General features: G+C 45.9%; 1 long non-coding RNA gene across 1 annotated transcript; it reads left to right on the forward strand.

Moving 5' to 3' along the window:
- The first annotated feature begins 232 nt into the window (after positions 1 to 232).
- On the forward strand, positions 233 to 3,939 carry LOC142301891 (uncharacterized). Its single transcript, XR_012752906.1, has 3 exons — positions 233 to 492; positions 581 to 741; positions 2,992 to 3,939. It is a non-coding gene; the product is annotated as an uncharacterized LOC142301891 (long non-coding RNA).
- Positions 3,940 to 9,207: the final 5,268 nt, after the last annotated feature.

Genomic DNA, 9,207 nt, shown 5'->3' on the forward strand with positions numbered 1-9,207 from the left:
AGCTTTGATCTGGAGCAGGAAGATTTGATCCTAAGATGGCAGAAGGCTGCTGCAAAATGTTCGTTTGAATTTATGAAAATTATAAACGAAAAGAATAAAATTACCTTGCTTAAATTAGAGGAGGAGATAAAGGAACTTGAGGAGGGCCTTCAAAAAGATCTATCTAAGGATGACCTACAAGTACTTTTTGCGAGCCTGGATAAGGATTTTGAACGGTGGGAGAAGGAGATCAGCACTGATAAATTGAAAAAATATCAGCGCGATATCCAAGATTTTGAGAGTAAAAAAATTTATAAATGGCAGATAAAGAAGGAATCCAAGATGGCTACTTCCAGATTTGCCTCTAATCAATCGTTGAATTCTGCATCTGAGAGCAATGTGTCTACAAGCGGCTCAGAAGGTCCCAGAGATCCCTCATATAATGGATACAGAGGGAAACGTAAAGGATATGATATCTTCAATCCGAGGGACAAACGTAAGGATGGGCCGCAGGTAATTAATCTTTCTCAACACATGCTCTCAGATGTACAAATTTCTTTATTAGAAAAGGGATTAACTTTTTCCCCTTCTAATCCCCTAGACGCGTTCACAGCGGTGAAAGATATTCACCTTTTTTCAAGAAAAATCCTGCTTAAAAAATTGCATCATAAGACTCAAGCTTCTGATATCTTCACCACTAGGGAGGAGCAAGAGGCACTTTCAATTTTACAATCTTTGGAGGAGGAGAGCTCAGAGAATGAGGTTGGTAATTTCCCGTTACAGCTTATGAATAAATCTAAAAAATTCCCAAGCTTGAGTATTTGTCCGGCCTTAGAGGTGTTTACGAAAATGGTCTCTCAAGAAATTGAAGAGTTGGCCGCCTCACCTTCACCAGCCCGGAATCTTACTAAAGATGAGTGGGCTGGTTTGAAAGAGTTACAATCCTGGCGGGATGTCATTATCAAGCCAGCTGATAAAGGCGGCAACCTTGTTATTTGGCCGTGTGACAAGTATGAAGAGCAGGCTAACAAATTGTTGGGAGATACTAAATGTTACCGGAAATTACCATATAATCCCACCTCTACTTTTCATAGCTCCTTAGTTGTGATCTTGGAACAAGCATATGACAAGGGAATTATTCCCAAAAAATTCCTTGATACTGTTAAGAAACTTCATCCACGTCTCCCGGCTTTGTACCTGATTCCAAAAATTCACAAGGATCCAATTAATCCCCCTGGCAGACCCATAATATCTGGGAACGGTAGCCTCATTGAATTGGTGTGTCAAGTAATTGACTATTATTTGAAGCCGTTGGTATGTGAGTTACCATCTTACATTCAGGATACCACGGCAGCGCTCAGACGTCTGGATGGGATTCACCTGGAGGATAATATGATGATGGTGTCTGCTGACATTGAATCTCTATATACCTCCATTAGGCATCCGGATGGTCTGAGGGCTGTCTCTTGGTACCTTGAGTCTAGTAATATTGCACGTCCCACGGCGGACTTGATTTTAGTCTTACTTGAGTATATACTGACACATAACATCTTCATATTCAATGGAAAGGTGTATCTACAAACCCAGGGTACTGCTATGGGTGCCTGCTGTGCACCATCCTACGCCAACCTTTTTTTGGGGGCGTGGGAGCGGCAGATTTTTGTGAGTGACAACAATCTATGTACTCATCAGGTTTTGAATTGGATCAGGTATATAGATGATGTGTGGTTTATTTGGGAGGGTGATGTGGTTGGTTTACAGGAATTCATGCAGAGTTTGAATCAAAACAATCTAAATATCAAACTCACATTTGAGTATGGCCGTGAAATCAATTTTTTGGATTTGAAAATTGTGGCATCATCGGACGGTTTGTTGTCCACTCAGGTCTTCCGTAAACCAACCGCCACTAATTCCTTACTACTGGCATCATCTGCACACCCTAAAAATACCATCAAGGGGATTCCTGTCGGCCAGTTCCTCAGGGTTAGGAGAATTTGCTCCGATGATTCAAGTTTTATGACTCACTCTGAGGAGCTGGCCCATAGATTTGAATCAAGAGGTTATAGTCGGAGGACAATAAGGCATGGTTTTAGGAGAGCAGTGGGGTCGTCCAGAAACTCTCTCCTTTTTTCCAACACGGTGAAAACAACAAATAATGACCAGACAGTGCGTCTTATTACCACTTACAATAATAAGTGGGATAAAATGAGGACAGTAGTCCAGAAACATTGGAATATTTTACTGACGGATCCGGTTCTAAAAAGAATTCTCCCATCACGACCATCTATTGTGGCTAAACGTGGTAAAAACTTGAGGGACATGCTTGTTCATAGTAACTATGAACCATTTCAAACAAGCATGTCCAGCCAACCATTGCCAGTTGGTTTTTCCCATGTGGCCTTTGCAAGGCGTGTGCCAATCTTGTTAAGTCCAAGAAGTTTCACAATTTTGATGGATCACGTGAGTTCGATATTAGACATCGGATCACGTGTTCCTCAAAAGGTGTGATTTACAGGATTGAATGCCCATGCAAAAGGGTATATATTGGACTTACCACGAGGGAGTTGAAAATTAGAATTCGTGAGCACTGTCTGGACATTGAGAAAGCTAAAAGCATCACCGATGAAAATTTGTTAAAAACCATTCCAAGACATTATAAAAAGTACCATGGATGTAATTCCTCCTTGTTGAAAGCGAAAGGTATTGATTTAGTGTCTCTCGGTACTAGAGGGGGGGATCTTGGTAAGCTTCTTGCCCAGGTTGAAAGTAAGTGGATTTATAGGCTGGGAACCTTGACTCCTAATGGGCTGAACGAAAATATGGGTTTTTCAGCCTTCCTGTAATCAACCTGGTTGTATCCAAAAAAGAGGGAGGTTTTCTGAGGTGTTTGTTCTCATGATATTTTGTAGTTTCTTGTGTCTCTTGTATCCTTCGCGTATGGATGCCTGGGTTTTAGTTAGATGTGTTTGGTGGGTTTTGTTTTTTTATTATTTTAATCGTTTATTTTTTTAGTTCATTTAGGTCACCATATATTCGGGTTAATTTCACCAATGGAGTGTGCTGTTTCTACATGTCCTGGGAAGGTTTCGTGTGATGACCGTTGATGTCTAGGGGAAGGAGCTACTCTTTCAAGTCGTCCGACAGGATCATTATATATTATATGAACAAGTGTTATGGAGTAGTGTTCTCTTTAATTATTTTGTATTGACTGTATGTTATAATGGGGTGTTTTCTCTAGAATTTGTAAATCCATTTATGACTGTATAATAATATGATCTCCTCCTATGTAAAGACGTGCCCTTGACTGTATAGGTCTCTATCATATTGATTGTATGTTATAATGGGGTGTTTTTTGTAAAATTATATATCTTTGCATAATAATATGGTTCCCTTCTATTTAATGATGTGCCTTTTTGCAGTCGATTGCATAGTTTTTCTGACAATAAGTTTTTTGAATGATCGAAATCTTCCTGTCCTGTTGTGTGTATTATTTTCTAAGTATCACAGATTACCCAGTGCGCATGACTCCTACTGCTGCCGACTGACCGTCACACATCGCGTCAGATAGCGTGCTGTGGTTGCCATGACTCACCACCGTGTGGGTCATGACGTCACGGTCACGTGATCGCGATCCGTGGGAGGTCTCTTTTCAAGCGTCCGTAGCAACTGCAGTCATGCGCCGCTAATGGGATTAGTCTGTTTCCTGGTGTGACGTTTGAATGCAATCAGGTTTTGGCACCTCTTATTGGTTATCTGATGTTTATAATCTGCTCGCCCCTCACCTCTGACACGCTCCTTGAGAAAGCTGTTTGTGAAACACGTGTCGGAGTGCGAGGGTCACGGCAGGATACTTCCCAGTCAGGTGATGTAATATTATGATATTATCATGTATTTTGTCAGCCTAATTACACTAATCTCTAGTTGATTTTTGGACTTGCATGGTTTGTGCGGTCGTTATCATAGATGGTTTGTTGCTGCACATTGTATGTTTCTAAGTGTCATGAATTCTATGTAATCTGTGAGCCTGAGCGGGCTCTGCTGACACCACCTTGTGCGTTCATTAATTTATACTGCATTCAATGGAATTGATTCGTGCTTAGGGAACCTCCATACTCTTTTATTTATTTATTCGCATGAGTACAGATTATTTATGGAGGAACCCTGCATGAAAAAATCTATGCACTGCAGATGAAAAAACGCAGGTGGAACCGCAGAGTCTGCTCTTGGTCCATATGGCATATGATACTTGTCTTAAATTATATATGTGGAGATTTGTGCAGCAATGAATATGGTACACTGGTATTAATAATTGGTATAATCACTAGATTCATTTAATATTTGGTTTTTGGCTGTAATCAGATATACATTTACCTGCCTGGGTGTAAATATCCCAGTTACTAATATAGGGATCTAATTATGTGCCTGTCCGTGCCTCTCTTTTATACGGTACCTTTTTTGCTAAAATATTTTAAAAAAAAAAAATATGTTTAAATAAAGATTGATTTTATTGAAAAATGGCGTTACTCCTTAATTTGGTCATCTAGGGATGTCCAATAAATCCCCACAGGTGGAGCGGTGCCCCGGGACACAGTTGGTGCTTGTGGAAGTCTATGGTGTTGTGTGACTAACACGGTGCAGGGCCGACAAGCAATGAAAGAAACAGGCACAAACAGTAGTCTCTTTACCTTCTCCTCTTTTACTCGGCAGAAGTTTAGCCCAGGGAGACTGTCACAGATGGTAAAGATGGTCCGGCCGGCCTGGAAGTGCCTGGGGTGATCTTTGGCCAGTTGAGTATGAGGCCTACTCCTTAATCTTACTTTGCTGTTTTAGGACACTGCACTTTGGATTAGCAATTGCCCTCTTGCTGCTGGGACTGGTGGTTTGCCCCTTTTTCTGTGTGGTAGACTGCGCAGGCCCTCTCTGGTGCTTCTCTGCTGGAGTCCACACCGGGCCCTTGGGATGCAGCTGTACCTTCAGATTGCTTCTGGGCCAGGGGGCTTGCAGCTCTCCTGCCCTCCGGATTCAGCTACCAGGGATGGATTTTATACCCTGGCAACTACAGACTCCGATGTCCGAGTCTCTGCTGTGCCTCTCTGCACCTCTTGCTTCACTGGGCCAAGCTATCCCAGCTCTAGGCCCCAGTTCTACAAGGCAGCACTACTCTCCGTCTGTCCTCCTTCACTCCTGTCTCCAGACTAACCACTACTTCCTCACTCCAGCCAGACTTAAGGAATGCTCCCTGAAGTTCCAGGTTCAGAGCTCCCCCTGCTGGCCGGAGGGAGAACTGTGTTGGGTGTTAACTTACTGGCCAATAGATCTCCCAATTACCTCCAGGCTCAGCATTAACCCTTTGGGAGGGCAATGCTGTTGTGGCGACCAGGTCCTGGGGCGCCACACTCCCCCTTAGTTAAATTCAGTACTCCCGGACTGGAGAAACAAACATGACATGTTAAAACATTTCATCCCATTATGGGAGGCGCATTACTTGAACGTTACAAACTTAAACATTACTATAAGAGTCCAGTGTGGCTCCCTGCCGGGCGTCCATTACACTGCTCCATGGGGGACCCGCCGCGATCAAACCCCCAACGTAGGCTCTGGGCGTGCGTCAGAGCATTGATGACCCCACTCTATGCACGCCGGACGGGTTTTTCGTCAGGGGTGTTGAGCACACTGGTGCTAACTATGAACAATTTAGGTGTTGACCACCCATAGTCCAGTGGCCCAATTGTCCATTTTCGCAATCAAAGAAAAAGAAAAACATTTTGTACACAACATTATAGACATTTCGCATAACTATTTACATTCTAATAAGTACTCTTTCTTTCTCCCTTATACAGTTGACTCTCTATACCTTGGAGGGGGTTGTCCCCGAGTGCTGCGTTGAGACGTGCGTAGCTCTGGCGTTTGCCCCTGACTACTTGGTCTGTCTTCTACCTCAGCACTACAGGTAGGCCTAACCCCGATAGGTAAGCGTGATGATTGCCTATGTGGTCTAAGAGTCGCCAAGGGTATGACAGGTTCACCACTGACAGGGGGTTGATCCTCCTGTTCCACTGCTGGCGTGTCATCTCGCGTTGGAGCGGAACCTCTTCTGTTTCTGGCTCGACCAACTGCGGAAACGTCAAAACTGGTACCACTATGGCATTGTTTATTCGGGTCCAAGTTTTGGGGAATTTTCCAAGGATTGTTTGGATCATCTCCCCCTCTTTCTCTTGACTTTGGGGACTTCCTTGTACTTCTTCCATTTCTCTTTGGATTCTGCACCGTTCAGGGCACGCTTTCAGGCGGTCTCGAGAGACTGCTTGATAGGTCTTGCCTTCATCCTTGCTTATGAGGCACACCTTACTGTTGTCAAAGTTGGAGGGGATAATGGTGTAGGGCTCGTTTTCCCACTGATCATCCAATTTATGCGTCCTCCGCTTCTTCTTGAGGACTTGTTCTCCAGGTGCTAAGGGAGTTGCTGGGGCTGTTTGATTGTAATGCTGCTCTTGTCTCGTTCTTGCTTGAGACAGGGCCCTCTCTACGCATTCCTGGACCTTACGGTACCGCTGCTGCCGCTCTGTATCCCAATCTTCCATTTCCTGAACCGCCTCAGGTGACACAGTCCCCATCTCAAAGTCTACAGGTAACTTGCCAGGTCTGGCTTGCATCAGGTAAGCAGGGCTGCAGTTGGTCGAATTTACCGGGATATGGTTGTACAAGTCTACCAGATCTGGTAACTTTTCTGGCCATTGGTTTCTTTCTTCCAAAGGTAGAGTCTTGAGCATGTCAATAACCACATGGTTCATCTTCTCGCACAATCCATTGGTTTGGGGGTGGTACGGTGTGGTTCTGATTTTCTTACAACCGTACAGGTTACAGAACTCTTGGAACACTTCTGCCTCGAATGCAGGACCCTGATCAGTCAGTACCCTTTCAGGGTAACCGTGAGGTCGACAAAAGTAGGCCTGAAATGCTCTCGCTGCTGTTCTGGCTGTCTGGTCCTTCACGGGCACCACTACCAGGAAACGAGAGTAATGGTCCACAATGGTGAGGGCGTACACATAGCCTGACCGGCTCGGTGTTAACTTCACGTGGTCCAGAGCCACCAACTCCAGGGGCTGCTTCGTGACAATTGGCTGTAGGGGAGACCTCTGGCTAGCATCATCTTTCCGCCTCAGGTTACACGGACCACAGTATCGGCACCACTTCTCGACTGTCTTTCTCATGTGCACCCAGTAGAACCGATCACAGAGTAGGGTCTCCAACTTCTTCCACCCGAAGTGTCCTGCATTATCATGATAAGCTGCTAGGACCATTGGAGCATCCCTCTGCGGAACCACTATCTGCCAGACGAGTTCATTCGTTCGCCAGTTGACATATCTCTTACAGAGCTTGCCTTGATAGGTGAACAGCCGTCCCCTCTCCTTCCACAACTGCTGGGCTTCTTCTGGAGCATCTGGGCCAAGATGAGTCTCAGCTTGTGCTAGCTTTTCTTTGACCAATCGCACGGCCGGGTCACCGTTCTGCGTCTCTTCCCAATTATGGTGGAGTAATGGGTTGAACGAGACTTCGTGCTGGCTCGAGCGCTTCACTCCTACAGCATGCTCACACTGGGAAACACCTTGGTGATGGAAAGCCGGTAACTCTATCTCTTCGAGTTCATCCAGGTCTTCTCCAGACTCGGGTAAGTGAGGCATTCTGGACAGCGCATCAGCATTGTTATTCTTCTTGCCAGCCCGATACTTGATGGTAAAGTCAAAGTTAGACAGCCGGGCCATCCATCGCTGTTCCAACGCACCTAACTTGGCTGTTGCCAGGTGTGTCAACGGATTGTTGTCCGTGAAGATGGTGAACTTAGCCGATGCCAGATAGTGCTTGAAGCGTTCAGTCACTGCCCAAACAATAGCGAGGAACTCCAGCTTGAAGGAACTGTAGTTTTCTGGATTCCTTTCTGTGGGCCGTAGCTTCCTACTGGCGTACGCTATCACCCTCTCTCTGCCTCCCTGCACCTGGGACAGAACTGCTCCCAGCCCCACGTTGCTGGCGTCTGTATACAGTACAAACGGCTGGCTGTAGTCAGGGTAGGCCAGAATCTCTTCTCCCGTGAGAGCCCCTTTCAGCCGGACAAAGGATGCTTCTAGTTGGCTGCTCCATTCAAATGGAGGGCTCTGCTTCTTAGCCTGCTTTGGCTGGCCCACCAGGAGATCTTGAAGGGGCGCTGCTATCTTGGTGAAACCATCAATGAACCTTCGGTAGTAGCCCACCAGCCCAAGGAACTGCCGCACCTCCTTTACCGTGGTGGGTCTTGGCCAGTCCTTGATTACGGTGACTTTCTTCGGATCAGGTGCCACACCTTCCACGCTGACCACATGACCCAGGTACTGTACCTTTGGCTTCAAGAGGTGACATTTGGACGGCTTTATCTTCAGGCCATATTTCGACAAGGACTCAAACACCTCTGCTAAGTGCCTCAGGTGGTCTTCATAAGTCTTGGAGTAGACTATGACGTCATCCAGGTACAACAGCACGGTTTCAAAGTTGTGGTGGCCCAAGCAGCACTCCATCAGCCTTTGGAATGTCCCTGGAGCGTTGCAGAGCCCGAATGGCATACAGTTGAACTCACAGAGGCCCATTGGTGTCGTGAATGCAGTCTTCTCCTTGTCCGCCTCTGCCACGGGAACCTGCCAATACCCACTGGTGAGATCCAAGGTGGAGAAATAGTTAGCTGACTTTAAGGCTGTTAGTGACTCCTCTATTCTGGGCAGTGGATAAGCATCTTTATGTGTAATGCGGTTAATTTGCCTGTAATCTACGCACATTCTCATTGTACCATCTTTTTTCTTTACGAGCACTAGTGGAGCTGCCCAGGGGCTACAACTATCTCTGATAACCCCAGCCTCCTTCATTTCCCGCAACATTTCTTTGGCACGCTGATACTGTGCGGGGGGCACAGGGCGATATCTCTCTTTAATGGGATGATGATCATCCGTGGGGATTTGATGTGTAACCCCTTTCACCTGCCCAAAATCTAGGGGGTGTTTGCTGAAGACCCGCTCGTACTCCTGTACCACCCGGTAAACCCCATGCTTTTGGTGTGAGGGGGTGGAGTCGGTGCCCACATGTAATTTTTGGCACCAGTCTTCCAGCTGCCCCTTGGAACCATTGTCTTCCGCCTGGTCGGACGGGATCAAGGGTTCCACTGCTTTGATGGTATTGTTGCTGACAGTGTACAGTTTTGCTACA

Source organism: Anomaloglossus baeobatrachus, chromosome 4, assembly GCF_048569485.1.
Source record: "Anomaloglossus baeobatrachus isolate aAnoBae1 chromosome 4, aAnoBae1.hap1, whole genome shotgun sequence".
Classification (NCBI taxonomy): domain Eukaryota; kingdom Metazoa; phylum Chordata; class Amphibia; order Anura; family Aromobatidae; genus Anomaloglossus; species Anomaloglossus baeobatrachus.